Source organism: Bombus flavifrons, chromosome 9, assembly GCF_040668555.2.
Source record: "Bombus flavifrons isolate JBK064 chromosome 9, iyBomFlav1_principal, whole genome shotgun sequence".
NCBI lineage: Eukaryota > Metazoa > Arthropoda > Insecta > Hymenoptera > Apidae > Bombus > Bombus flavifrons.
Window position 1 is genome coordinate 4,171,821 of NC_138450.1, and position 15,918 is coordinate 4,187,738.

Consider the following 15,918-nt stretch of genomic DNA (forward strand, 5'->3'; position numbering starts at 1 on the left):
TATATTTCATACGACTACTTGAAACTAAACCTCAAAATCTGTCAAAAAGATTTAATTCGATTTAACCACCGTCCTGAAACTTAAAAGTAGAAAACAAATCATTTTCCATGTTTAAAAACGCTTTATTTAGCGTATCAATCGCTCTATATAGTCTTCCATTCTTGCCACAATGCCCATCATAAGAAACGCAGGTATCGAACTCTAAAAGCTCCAATAAAATCATCCTAATATATTTCCTTTTCTTTTTTTTTTTTTTTTTTGTCTAAACGGCCATAAATTTTCAAATAACACAAAGCAACCCCAGTGAGGGCGATAGGAAGGAAAAAAGGTCGTGATTAATATTTGGGAGTTTATTGGATGACGGTGTTGGATGTGCATACCGCGTTAATCGTGGAAATCGGTCCGAATGGACCGAGGACCGCGACTGATTCGCTGATACAATTTAGGCATGCGGGTGTGAGACCTTCCTCCCCTTGAGTCGGTGTCAATTTCAATTGTCCGTTGAAGAGATTGATACGGGCGATTTTGGCTGGCTGATAGCAGTGTCATTCAACGACAGGAGCACGTCTCCCATAAATGCAGAAAACGTCGTTTCTGTTCCGGAGGACTCGAGAGAAGTTTATGGGCACGTTTTTGGTGGCCGCTTTCGGGGAACGATGATTTGGGTAATTCTCGTTGGACGGAAGATTTCGGGGCCCGATTAAGCGGAACGACTGATGAAGAGACTTGGAAATCCAGCTCTCCGGCTGAAAGGTACTGCGTACTTAATAAAGATGATGACAGTCGCGAGAGCCTTTGTGAGAGCTACTCGAAAGGCCTACTAGGCTCTTCTTTTTCGTGGAACCAACTTGTACGCTTGAAACAGCCCTGGTAAATAAAACCGGCGATAATCTGGCCAATTATCTGATCTAGATCTGGCGAGGAAGTAATTTTTATTAGACGTTCTCTCGTAATAATAAGCAGTTGGCCCTTGTGCGTGCCTGTGTCTATGTTTCTTATCAAGTAAACTGATCTATGAGCGTGTAATAGAGCTGGATTCAGGATCGATCGGGAAACGATTCGGTGAAACGAGTCAATACTAAGTTCATTAGAAAGTTTTCAGGGTAAAAGAAGTATAAGAAACTGTAAGTGTTTGTCAAGCCACCATTCCCATTGTCAGTGAGCCTTTTTCACGAGCGTGGCTAATGGATTTATGGTCGCAAAATTCGCCGACCAGACATGTCTCGCCTTCGTACAATTTCGGAGACGATATTAGCATTAGAGAGACGAGCAAAGTCTGGCTGTGGGCAAGGTATGGCCCAGGTAGATCATCCTACGCGTTGCTCCAACAACGACAAACCACACCCGCCTTTGGACAATGGGTGACGCACTCCACTGTGCCCCGTTCGCCTCCCTTTTTCTTGAATTATGGCTTAGCTGCTCCTTTCGCGCCGTTTCAACTATCGTTCGACCACCATTCTGCCGATCGAAGATCTTCGAATTACGTATGCTTTTACGAAGTCTCACAGCTCTGAAACAGGTAGATCTGTCGAGAAATTAATAGCGGTAGATAAATGGGGATTATAAGTTTCTATTTATTGGATTTTGCGATATTAATCGATTCTCAGAGGTGTTCATATTATTGTAGTTTATTCCTTTCATTTTTCTACTCAGCCTTTATTTCTCTTTGTTTCAGGAGTTTATGATACTATGAGCTACATCTAGGGATGCGTGTAAAACAGATTTGAGAAACTTATGTACCAATATTAAAATGCGGTATTTGGCTGGAAATTTAGAAGTTTCAGATCTTCACTATCAATAAATAACCGATCGAAGTAATCTTTCTGTCGACCTAGAAAAGGACTAATCGATTCTATTAAGGACAATCTTCCAATACTGACTCAAACTTCTCAATCTTCTATTTCCAAATTCTTGCATTCTTTAGGAAAAGAAGATTCGGAATGTGAAAACTTTGTGATATTCGTGTAATAACTTAGCAATAGAAAAATCGAATTTAATATTTAAAATACGAATTGCGTACGATAAAAATGTGAATATTCCAGTATATCGGCGCTTTAGTACACATATGATGTGTATTGGATGTAAATGAAGATGCACGGATTAATGTCTTTTTAATTAATCATTAGTCAAAGATATAAGGAATAACGTACGCCATGACAAATGTTTTTCTATAGCCTATGAAATAATGATAAATTAATACGTTGATAGTTGTACCAGGGCTCCTGTTGATTGCGCAATTACTCTGGCTGTGATTTAGCATCAGCGCAACTTTACGCTCATCGAAATGTCGTCAGGTTCAACTTATAGATTGTTTTGCATCGCTCGAGATTAATGAAGTTTCGTTGCCATTACATAATTACTGCAAAGATTTTTATTGTCCCATCGTATATCATAATCGCTGACATTCAACGAACACGTGCAAATCATATCTAACTGCAACTTGTAACTCTAAACTGTTTCTCGGATAAACTCTCAATGATTATGCAAGTTATATGTGACTTTCGAAATGTCAGGAAGTGGAAGAAATTTAGGAATTTGATGTTAGTTATATCAGTAACATACTGTTCTACAACTAACGATACGTTCATCGAAATCTCTTTTCCGATATGCGAGGAAAAATTCGCTTTCTACAAAATCTACAGCGAATACCGGTAATTCTTCAAAAGAAAAATAAGCTGAGGAAACATATAGCCCACGCTATGTCAAAACCGCAAATGTGCAAATTTTCCCAATAAAACATAGACTGAAGTCTTCTTTCCTCTTCCTTTAATTACATAAATTAAAATGACAAATACGAAGTTACAAGGATGATTACGCTATAAAGCTTCACTCGTCTTCAGGATTATTCGATTATCCTTTATTCAATTGCAAACATCCACTAGCTATTTACATAATCTTCTATTCCTGACACCGATGTCTTACAAGAGATATGAAGACGATGCGACGTAACCTTCGATTTCCTCCAGGAAGTTGACCAAACAGAAAGAAACGCGAAGGGAAGAAGGAGACGAGGCTTGATTACATTGGAAAAACAATTTAGCATGAGCGTGCAGTACAGTGGCGCGCGGGGCCATCAAGCCATCACTGTCACGTCGACAGGCGACTATCCGCGATCTGCACAATAAGTCAATCAGCGGGTCGATCAGAAGTAGACAGACCTCCAGCCGCGCGACGTGAAACTCCTGACAAATGATTCTGCCGATACGAGGCTCGAACCGGAGCCAGTGACGTCTTCATACGGTCTCGCGGTGGCCGTATAGCCCGGTCGCTTGTCCGTCACACAAATCGCCCAACCAGCCTTCCAAGATGTCACCGATTTATTTTACGAGATGGCCCATCGTCCTGGACGCGCCGCGCCCCCTGTTCACGCTTGTATTGAGTCCTTACGCGACGCGTCCCACGGACTCCTGATATACACCGACACGTATCGATGCTTTATTGGGATCCATTACCTTTCTACGGCCGCTATAAGTCGTCTCCGGTGGAACGCGGCTCCGGATATCGGTACAGGTTTCGGCCTGGGCCCCGGGGACAAACCGGGGAAAAAAGGGAAAGAAAGTCATAAGGCATCGCAATCACGTTCTCCGCTCGGAAGATCGAACGTTCAGATACAACCAAGATTTCGGCCATGCTTCCTTGCTTCTTCGATGATTTTGACTTCTCGGTTCTTTCTATTGCTGTACTATTTTATCTTCTCTGGCAGCGTCGCTTCGCAGGATCGGTTGATAATCTGTATGGAGCATTGTTTGAGATTGAATGACGCGTGTAGGACAGGTGTTGGGATTCCTGAAACTACTAGAAAGTTGGTTTTGTATATGTATAGATGTGTAGGGGAAATTGATTTTCAGTAGTGATATTATTCGGTCCTTTTCGGTATTTTCAGTGGATGATCCAGAGGAAGTAGATATATTTCTTTATCCTCGACATTTCTTGCATGTTTAGCATTTTAGATATAAGAAATACATATTCTCAATTCCTTATGACGTTTAAGATGTGAAATTTATCTTACGCTATACCGTCGAAGGATTAAATTGTTAGTTTAGAAATTATATAAATGTATTGAAAATTCCCATAATTGCAACTAATTTTCAGCGTGATTATTCTCCGTTTTCTCTTGTGTCCACATATTTTAAAGTATCTAAAACAATTCTTCCCAAAATTTCAAAAGAAAATGTACAGGGCTGATTGTCTACTATTAACACAATAGAAGAGTCACCCGGATGACAACTGCCCTTTTCCGTAAAACTCAACTACTTTCTAATAGCATCAGGTCCAACAAGCAAATCGGTTGACTTGGTCGAAGCAAGAAGCCTACTAAACGCAAGAATGCCGAGAAAGTGGTGAGGACAAAAGGTGTGGGACCGGCCAGGCAATTTCCTGGTAGCCCCAGCCGGAAGACGGTCCTTGGAATAACCCTTAATTACGGCCGGCAATTAGAAAATTGCGTCAGTCCAACCTAGGCGCGATTTATCATCATCTCTTTCGAACTATCGACCTGTCCGATTCCCCTGTCTGCCCTCAGCGTGTCTTCTCGGGATTGCTCTGGATTTCGAGTCGATTTTACCTGACCAGAATGAACCAGGTAGAGAGAAATAGAGAGAGAGAGAGAGAGAGAGAGAGAGAGAGAGAGAGAGAGAGAGATTGGAAATTGCAAAAGTAGCGAATAGAAAGGTTTACACAGGTACGAGACCGGGATGCAACTTTCGTTCCCGTGGTAAGAAAAATTGCCGAACATATTTCACCCATGCTTCCCGACGGGGCTCCTAACTCTCGATGGCCTGGCCGATATTCGTCCGGTCTTGGAGAAATAGATCGACGATCGGAACCATTATTCAGGGGCGACCGCTCGAAAACCAGAGGACGGATTATGCTGGTGGATCTCCGGGTAAATTGGATCGCATTAGATGCACGCAGGAATTAATGGACTGTGTTATCGAGGGAGCAGGTTGGACCAAGAAAAGTGTGTGACGAAAAAGTTTGAATTATTTGGAACTCGATGGCTTATTAATCGCGTAAAACTTGGTTATTTGATTATTGGTAACAGACTTGTACAGGTGAAATTTGATTTCTCTGATATCTGAATTTTATTATATTTCGTTTCATTGTTTATTAATACGGCACATTATAGAAAAAGAAATTTATTACCTTTATTAGGAAGATTTATAATAGAAATATGAAAGCCATCGTGAATAATCCAAATAATTATGTGATGTTTTTATATGAGTTTAACTGTGAAAAAAGCGATATAAAGGAGAAGACTCAAGACATTTCCTATTTCGTGTAGACAATTTATTAATGGAGAAATTATTATAGAAAAACTGTAACATCTTCGTTCCAACAATTCCCAAATGTCAAATAATAATTCTCTATATTGCTTAAGAATATTTGTTAAGAATCCATTGATTTCTTAATTCTCTTAGTAAATAAAATAAACGAGCAAGAGATATTCCGTGGTTCGAGAACTTCGGATCCTGAATCGACTGCTATCTTCCACAACATTCCTAGTCGGTCCATTATTTATCAAGTTTTGATATATTCCTATTTATTATAATTTATGCGCGATCAAGCGTGTCCAGACTGACTAAGAATACCGGTTTCTATTAGCAAGATTTAAATCACGATGTCTAGCGGTGCAATTTATCTCGACCACGATTCTTCTTCGTTTGAGGAGTATAGGTATCCACAAAGACAACTTTTATTGCTTTCTTAACACCTTTCAGATGCCCGTACACTTTTAAACAATTCGTATGTATATCTCCAATTCTCGTTGATTCCCAACGATTGCTGAGTCAACATATACAAATTGCTACGATTTCATAGGTGTCTATACAAAACAAAGAAACAGAGAAAGAAGAACAAAAAATTCAAAATCTAGAAGTCTTCCATAAATGATGGTTCCCAAGCAGTAATGTAGTTATTGCCGGGTTACAGTTACTATGAACGATAAATGTATATCTACACTTTAATTTTCAAATGATACATTTTTTAAACAGATTATGCATTTGTACAAGTTATACCTTACAGGAAACCTAATATACTCGAACCTAATTAATCAACATGTAAATGTAAATACTTCTCCTAGCCACTGTACATATCCTTATTATCTCTGCCCACGCGCAATTTTTCGCATCGACATCGTGTCACCAGGCCGTGTAGCGCGTCGATTTTCAATCTCATCCGGGTGCAACGCCGCGGTGGCATCCCGGCTACAAGAAAAATTGATACGTGGGCCTCTAATGGCCCAACAAAAACGGACCCAACAGGGACGCGACAACAAAAGCGTATGCATATTATGAATGGATGGACGAGGCGAAGGAGGAACGGATGCCAGAAATATATTGCCTCGGTGCACCCACTCTCTACGAGTTGCACACGTGGTCTCGACTCGGGGGGGGGGGGTCAAGGGGGAGACAGAAAAAGCAGGGAGGAGGTGTAGAAGCGCGGAGAAAGAAACGGAGACAAGAAGAAAGAGAAAAAGGCGGGGTCCAAGGAAAACAACAGAGACAGAAAGAAGCAGAAAGGGGAAGAGAACAGAAGAAGAATCAGAAGAAGAAGAAGTTGAAGAAGGAGAAGAAGGAGGTGGAAGTAAAGGAAGAAAAAGGAGGATAAAGTTGCGAAGCTCGCGCATCCCTCCTTTTATCTGCCTTTGTGACGAGGAACAGGCGAGGCCTGCACGACAGAAAATTAGTAAAATCCGGCGGGTAGCGCGTGGAACTGTCTGTCCTGGTGCCCAGAGTCGGATTTATAAGGAGCGAAGCCACGATTTATGCCGGGGCCTCGGTTATTTATCGATTTCGATGGTGCACGCGATATCGTTGCACGGATATCGATACGTTCTTGCCTCGAACTCCGGTCCTGCGTTTCTCTTTTTTCCTCTCTCTTTCCCACTCTCGTTCTTCTTTGTCTTTTTAGATTTTGTCTTTTTAAGTGATTTTCAGTTTTCCACGTGTTTTTAGAAAGTGCCTACACGTTGGCGGAATACGGTGATTGGAGCGTTGAAATTTAGAAAGGACAAATGAAAAGGCCGTATATTCGAAGCAGAAAATTTTGCCGGTTGCCACGGCAAAATTCTATAAGCTGTCTATCGCGTTTCCCGAGCTCCTTGGAACTTCGGAACTTTGACCCGTAAAATTTATCCGAAAACTCAGCGGGAGCTCGTATCGGGAAAGGAAGCGAGGAACCACGCAATAAGGGGATGGAATAAGTTTTCAGTCAACACGTTGAATCTCTAAACACCTTATAAGTCTTTGTTTATGTAATATCAAGAACCAGTAGCGGATGCTATCTTTCCCCTATAACTGTTAAAATTACGTACCATTGACTGTATTGTACAACTTAATATATGAGCTCCCATCTTTCTGCCGTGCTATACATAGAGTTCCTTAGACAATAGGAGAAACAAAAATGTATTCCCGCAGAAATCTCATATCTTTTAATTGTGAACGATCGATCGACCGTGTCGTCAATTCGATTATTCGAGAACGATGTTCCACTGAAAAGCTAGTTCGAGACGACTGAATAACGCGGCAGTCATCTCTCTGTCCTTAAAGGCCTTCCTCTTCGAGAGAAATCGTCCGTCTACTTTTTCTACGATAGATTAATGCCATAAACGGGGGAGCCTCTCTGAAAGACGAAAGATCAGGCCGATTACCCACAGTGAACGGGGCGCAGTGTTAGGGACGGGAGTGGTTTGCCGTGCAATTATTAATTCCAGGAAATCGATAAGCTCAAAGAGCTCCTCCCGAAGCCGCGCTTGTAATTATTGCCGGCAGAGTAATAGGAAGAAGAAGAGAGCAAGGAGCAGAAGGCAGCCCTCAAAGCACAATGCCACCCTCTAATCACGCATCGACTTATCGACAAGGAGAAGACTGAGAGCTCATGTTTTACCTACACCTTAGGACGTCAACAGTTCTTCCAGTCTGTCTAATAGCTAACCGTTCGACCGGGCTCAAACTACAGGAAGCACTTTCTTCTCCGTTTCACGCCAGTTTTAAACGAGCCACCGACGAGTTTCAAGCTGAGCCATGCTTCATTTGAATACTTTAGACCCCCATCGATGTCACCTAAGTGTGGTGAAATTTTGAGAAAATTGCTTCTTCTTCCATGATATTGGAAAAGTGTATAATCGCTTTTAGATTTGATGCTTTAGATTTGTAATCGAATTCAAAGTTCAGCTTCCATGCTTTAAAAGAAGTTGGTCGATGTTTAGGACATGTAAAATTGCAACAAGTTTCTTATTTGAGTAGGAGAGAAGTTTCTGGGAACTTTGGAAAGAAGTTTGGAAACGTGTGGCAAGGGCTTAATAACTTGGTTTCAGCTAGTTAACCTTAGTTTTTGTTTCTAAATTACGAACGGCTCCGCACGTGTCGCGTTCACCTTATAATTAACAATTAGAGCATTTCTTACATTTATGAATATTCCATGAGGAGCGATGTTAAACGGCAGTAAATTCGTTAATGTGATTTCGCGGAAATTTATATCAAGTCGTAAACATGTCAAAAATCTCGAGCTAAAATGGTGATACATTTATGTACAAAAGATATTCTTATAATCTTTTATTCTTCATAAATCGCCAATATCTGTGATATAATTTAAAATTATTTTATAATCTTACTACTTTCACATACATAGATTTCTATTACTTTTTATTGCCATTCTATTAATATTCTATTTTCATTTATAATTAAATTCTTTTAAAGTAATTTTTTTAACGAGCAGAAAATAATTTGAATAATTTTGTGCATTGAGATTAATTGTAGTGGACAATAACAATATATTTTAAAATGTAGCAGCCGCTTATTGTTGATAACGCTGAACGTTAATTAACGGATCGATCGCAACGTCTCGTTAAAAATGTCAAAAGTAAATCTCTGGTTTATTATCCGGAACGCTTAGCTTTTTACGAAGCTAGTCGGCAGACCCTTCGATGGCTCCGCGCCAAGCTGTTACCGGGCGATTAATGCGTATTTGTGTGTATTTCGTAAGGATCCTAAAATCCAGTAACGTCAAGTTATTTTCTCCCCGGACACGATTTTTCTTCGCGAACACTTCTATAACGAATGTCTTTGCAATTATGATTGTCTGTTTTCGAAGTAAAATCTCCGCTGCCACGGTAGTAAATTTAAATAGCTCGCGAAATATTTTCAAAATTTTCTAGATTATATTATCTATGTTTACATAGTGAGAAAATTAGATTTCTACGGTTAATTATTGTAGGTTTTAGATTTGCGAAAAATTGGAGGAATGGCAGAAGAGGAAAGAATTTCACAGAGCAATACTCATTGTAAGATATTCTTTTATACTTCTAACTTTACTTTTATACTACTTATATATATACTTCTAAACAGGCGTATTGCAAACTTTCTGATGAATTTCTACGTATTAAAATTTTTAATTTCATACGTATATCTGAAGTAGGCATTTATATACACGTATATTTGGTCGTGCAGCTAAATAGTCAAACAAACTGATGAATAAATATTAATTAATATGCTTGGAACAATGACCCATTGTAAAAGATTTTAATACAGGACGCGCCACGATGCATGCCTTGTACAGGATATATTGCACATATTCAAAAGAATTGTAATAAATTTCTGCGACTGCAATTACAGCTAATTAATGACTTGTGGGAATGCCTGTTGTATAAATCATGCGTGTTACTGCTGTCGCTGACGGATGAATCATTCCTTAATATTTATTTTCGCTTCAAGGATAGGGTTGTAATCACCAAAGGAAATGAAGTTTGTAATTTTTAAACGAAACAGTGCACAATATTATTATTCCGAAACTGTTAGGCTATTTATTTCATAAATTAAGTATACGATGTGTTCCGGTATCCTATTAAATTTATGCTAGACTTTTAAATATTGTTAGGATCCCAGAAACGGATTTCGATAGTTCTTGCTTCTTTTGTATTCACGTTTTGTCTTCTTGATGCTCCTAATCTTAGGATATGATCAACAACTCCTTATACTTTTATTCAACTATCTACATACAAAATGTACTAGTCGTATACGTAACTAGGAATTTGAAATTAGTTCACTATGTGTTAGATTGTAAATAAAATTTAATTCTGTTGTTTATGAAGTACACCTCTATACGATGACTAATACCTCATTTTTTACATTTTCACATTACACCCAGCATTCCGCTGAAAAATGGTTAATTGACTACGAAGTTACTAAAAATACTGAATATTACCCAAGAAGATAATACCAATGTCCATTAATAAAGATTCACACGGAATAAAATTTCGTTCTTACAATTTTCCTCGGATTAAATAACAATTCTACTAAACATTTGCGGTTTAGTTTCCACGATAAGGCGAAGACAAACAAAAATAAAAGTATCAAAGATCGGGTACTGACAGTGCGTTTAAAGGGATTGAAAGGTAGAAAAGAAACGGGAGGAATGTTACGATACCGGAAGCTGAGTGATAGCGGTTGCGATATCGGTCGCGGTACGACCTCTAGGAACGAGCCTCTGACCACGGTGGGCCCTGTTCTCTGTGGCTGTGGCACGGTGTGCCCTATAAGAAGTGATCGTTACTGCACGCCGCCCTATAATCTACACGGGCTAATGACGTCCATTACGTTACTGCGCGCCTCGGACCGCTCGCGTCGTCCGCTCCCTTGGCCACGGTCCCGATGCGCGACTCGGTGTGTTCTCGTGCCGGTACCGTGGCAAAGAACACACGGAACACACGGAACACACGCTAGGATTTCACACCGTTCCGTAGAGTAGTTCTCTGAGAGCACAACGACACACGGGCCATGTGATTTCTCGAACGATTTCAATTTTCTGCCAACGCTGTATACGCTTCCCTTCATCTCTCACGACCTCGGAACTTTCTCGTTCACGCCATCTCGACCTTTAATCGACTTTAGGTTGAAAACGAACGCCCTAACGTCGTTTCTGATCACTCGGTGAAGTTGTCTTTGACTCGCGCCATTTTTATGGCTCTTTTACCCCCTGCCGGCGGCACCTTTGCGACGCCATAATGGGTACCGCTGAACCTAACGCTTCGACACAAAACAGCTCGTTTTAATTCATCCGCGCGTCTGACGTAGCGTCCATTAAAGGCGGCGCCTTTCTAGGATCCTTTATATCCTTCCCGCTAGTATTTCGATGGGAAATATCGCGCTGTTCCTGGATTACTCTACCTACGAAAGCGAAAGGGTGAAATTTCGAACACGAAGAAGGTAAAGAGGAAACTTAATCGTATTCCCTTCTTATCAGAACGACAACGTGGCTCATCCGGATTGATCGTGGAGCAACGTTCATGCTTCAACTGGAGAACAGTGTCTCCTTCCTCTTTCTGCCTAGCGCGCTTCGTTTCCACGCCCTATTCCATCGTCCCTCGACAGCCATAACTCGGTCGAGCGAAACAGAGGAGCGCGCGAGCGAGCGAGCGGAATCTGTGTGTGGCCGCGCGCAGGCATGTATAAATACGCGAGGAGAGCCGCGTATAACAAGTTATGGCAGATAAATTTATAGCATCTCCAGTGAAACGCCATTACTTTAAATGCACCCCTCTCCGTGCCGAGTGCGCTATCCTTCGCGGTCCTTCGTACTGGCTTGTCTTCCACCTCTGCCCGCGTCCCACAGTTCCGTCCGCGGTGTGTATCGGCTTTTACGATTTTTAAATAGCCCGCGCGAATACCTTCGACGTTGCAGGAACCGCGCCTTTTGTCCGGTCTCGATCCACGGATTTCAATGATCCCTATGGATCCCTTCCACTCTGCTCTCACTGGCTGCGATTTTACGGCCGGTGCTTCAATGCCGCTCCACTGTTACTGTATCTCGAACGCAGTTCCCAAGGGAACGTTTCAATGTGTGCCACTTTTTGCTACGTCGTAAAGAATAATGACGATGATCGCGACTTCGTTGCGTCACAACACAGGCTGTTCCTTGCCTTGCTACCTTTTGCTTGTTTTGATGTCTCAGCATAATAGTTACACTTTCCTTTGATGATTATTCAGATGTTTAATCGGACTTTGTTTGAGTATTCGTGATAAAGAACTTGTAGGTTTTCTATTTGTCTTTGCAAGAAAATGATCAATTTTTCGTAGAAATTTAGTTAGGTTTACTTGTTTTTGTTAGATGTTTTCTACATATCCGTCATTCTAATTTCCTCGATAGAAAATTTTCGTTACAATTTACAGTAGTTCTAATGTTGTCGTTATGATACAAAAGCTCACTAGAAAGTGAGTACTACACTTCAAAACCGGTCCTTGTTAGCCTTCTTCGACTACTATGAGTGATTTTGATCCGAACTTGATATTCTTTAAGTATCCTTTTTCAAAAGGATCGCTACAAATAATTGTGCGGCTTTTCTTGCATTTATTAAGATACTGTTATATCGCAAGAAAATATTTCTTTATCTATGTATATACGCGAAAAAAAGTCGATTTTTAGTGTTTCAATTATAACATTAAGAAAAAAAAGATGAGAAAAGAAAGAAGAATAAAAAATACTATAAGTGCACAATTGAAGAATAGTATAGGTTCAAAGAAAACTGCACAGATAAATTCGTGGGCGATAAGTCGAGAGGGTCGTGTCGTTGGTTGAAAACCCACCCCGTTTGCCGCTCTTCGCGAGAGTTCAAAGTTCAACCTCCATAATCTGGCCTAATCATGGCCCGGTGCCCCGAGTCGCTAACTTCTGTGACGTGTGCCAAGTCGTGGCGCGGATTCAGGAAGAGAGAGCGAGCAAGGGCTGGACGAGGGTTGGCGGGGAATATGGCGAGGGATATCAGTATCGCTGCGAGTAGGTTGCCAGGCGGGAATAAACCGTTTATCCCATATTATAATTAGTTAAATTCTTCGGGACGTGGAGGTGTCTTTACACGTCAGTCAGCCCACTTCGCTTCCAGGCTCACCCACCCCCGGGTCCCCATCTTTCCGCCTCCTTCTACTCTTCCTCCACCACCTCCTCCTCCCTCGACGTCGTGCGATCATCTCCAACGCAGACGAGCCAGTCGTTCCGACTCAACTCGTTCGCCTGGCCAGGTCGAGTAGGGATACGTAAGATATTAAACTATCTGAAAATTAGTTAAATCTTGTTTAAAAGTTGGCCGGAGAAGTATTTGCTAGCGGAGAAAATCGACAGCGGCTGCTGCAATGCGGCGAACTGACGCGCGTTCCCTTCCTTTCGCCGATGTTTTGTTCTTCGATCTCCTGCCACGTGTTTCCGTTCATTCCTCGGTCCAGTAATTCTTTTTATTTTTCTACGAAAGAAACGAAGAAGTTCAAAAAGTCGATCTATACGAACTCGACGTTTTGCGTTTAGCTTTCTTCTCTTGACATTATTGATCGATGCGGAACGAATACTTCGTTGCTTGATTACTTGCACGGCTATAGAGACGCGGGCTCTGTCTTTCTCTGCTAAAGAAATATATGCATTTACAGTGCTACGATAAAGCACGTTGTTTAGCTTTTAACGTAGCAATACAGATCGTCGATAATGTTTTCTTGTTTATCTACGGCAAAAGTTTGAAAAGTCAGCGAGGAAGAGATGAGACAAGGGGAGAGCAGCTGTTTTTGGCGAGGCGGCACGGCGGCGTGATAATTTATTCTAAAGTCGTAGCGGTTAAAAATCGAAGAGCCCGATTGGAATCGGAACGGGCGAACAGGACGAGCCGAGCACGCGTGTAATCGAGAACGTCCAATTCTGAACGAGAGATTAACACGGTATTATTATTCTGACAGGATTTTAATTTCGTCCGCGGCGAAGCGATGCCCCAGCTCGCCCGTGAGAAGTTCCCGTTCGGTTTTCTGTGGAACGTGACGCGCGCGCGGCCATCAACTCCGAGGTGGGTGTATCGATATTGACGAGGGTGCGGGCCGTGACGTTTCCAGCTAGAAAGGTCAGAAACACCCCTGGCTGCTTCTCAGCGGGGGCTGCCCACAAATTATAACTACTCGACGTGATGCTAATCTGGAGAAAGTTTGGAAAAGCAGGCATGATTGATTCTAATTTATACGCGTCGCCTTGCTCGACCAGTCTATGCTAAATCCTCGGAAATCTGTCGAATCCAACGCCATACGCTCCTCAGGAATTCGGACCAGTTTTTCTGGTATTTTTCCAACAAAAAGATCTTGTATCTATGCAAAACGCTGCTATTAAAGAAACCTGTTCTTTCAAATTTTCACATAAAATGCTGGTGTAGATACAGGAAAGTTTCTCTTATAATACAAAGATATGGAAAAATGTTTCGAGTTTTCCATTGGATATAAAGATGTTTGGCATTTTTTTAAAATTCTGTCACTGTCCAGTAAAGTAATTACGTAGTTTGATCGAAATATGTCGATTAACCTATAACAAATAAAATTAATATTTTATATTATCCATGTATTTTTTTTCACTATGCAATCACTGAATTAAGGAAATTCAAGATAACTTATTGCGTAATTTAACAATTCTCGCAAACCTAATGAAAATAAAGCACAAAAGACGTTAAATATTATAATAGTAGCCTCTGCAAGACACTAATTCTTGACAAGTCGTCCTCGCTTCTACACCTCTGCGAAAGAGAAAGAAAAGAAAAGATTCGTTTCACAAGATGAAACTAACCACTATACGATGTTAATCTCATTGGAGCACGTATCGTGATCTCAGAGCGGCGATCGGTTGGTGCGAAACGTGTGATTCGATCGGATTTTCAGGTCCACTAGATGAGAACCAGTTCCTTCGGTAGTTCTTTCCTTTCCTCGCTCCTCGCGTCGATAGGACTCCCCCTTGGACAAATCCGCACCCGCACGCAACGATCGGATGTGTGTGCAGGGGAACGCGCGCTCGGCCCAGAAAGTCGTCTGACAATGGCGAGTTACCTGTTGAACATACGGACAGGTGACACCCCACGTCCTTTATTCGTTGTATCCGTTGCGTCGTATTTTATCGCTCGGAAAGTTTGATTTCTCGTCGAGCGTGGCCTACAATAAAATACTTTGGTCGGCTCCCACGCCGATCAGCAGTCAAGTGAGGCCGGATTACTTTCATAAATTTCTTCTACCCCTCTATCGGTTCGAGGGATTCGTCGATCGCGACTGGAGAACTACGAATAATCCGAAGGTGCACCCACGTGCAGCCGTGGTATCGTTCTGTCTTGGAAAAAAGCGAAGAATGAATCGTAGTACGTCGAAAGAAGGCGAAGAATGGGATGGATCGAAACGTCGTTAGGTTTTTCTTCTTCCTGCAAAACGCAGGAACAACGATTCAACGGTAAATGGTAGGTAGAATGAAGGAAGGAGTTATGATTTATCGCATGAGTCATGCGGAAACCGAACTAATCTACTATATCAAAATTAATATAAAGAGTCAAATTTGTTTGACTTTTGGACAGTTCGACATTAGCGCTGGAATTGTCAAGTATTAGGTTGTCCGAAAAGTGTCTTTTTTTTACATTTCTATACAAACATGAAACCTAATCCGTCGAACGTTGTGATCTTTATTTTGATAGAACAAAATGGATCGTACGTAATTCGATAAAATAATATGAAAGGAAAAATGTTGTGTATCCATTATTTCCTTATAAAACGAAAGAAGCTTTTCGGACGACCTAGTACTATGGTAAGGTACTGTGTTCCTCGTTTGATTTTATTTCAGCCATTTCCAACTAACAGACGCTAGCTGTTTATTTATATCTGCTTCAGTTATTCGTAAGTGACAGATTTAATTTTATTTGAAGAAGTTGTCATGTCAATAAAATTATTTTGCAACCATTTAATCTCCATTTTCATGGGTGAGATATTCGATCTTTTGGTAATAGATGTGTATCTTGGTACTAGAATTTGCAGAGTTTCAAGAAATGGAAATATTAAGACAGTTATATCGATGAACTTTATCATTTAACGAAGCGTCATTTCACTAATTGAGAAATCGATTTCCAAGCACCAGTATAACGGGTTTATACTG

General features: G+C 41.1%; 1 long non-coding RNA gene across 3 annotated transcripts in view; it reads left to right on the forward strand.

The window, feature by feature from the left end:
- The window catches only part of LOC138183130 (uncharacterized), a 176,050-nt gene that overhangs the window by 16,948 nt on the left and 143,184 nt on the right, over window positions 1-15,918 (forward strand). The window contains exon 6 of one of the 3 annotated variants that reach the window (XR_011173996.1): window positions 6,957-7,306. The exons of the other annotated variants lie outside the window; for them this stretch is intronic. This is a non-coding gene — a long non-coding RNA (uncharacterized LOC138183130). Of the gene's footprint in view, window positions 1-6,956; window positions 7,307-15,918 lie in introns of those variants that run through there. 3 annotated transcript variants of the gene reach the window in all.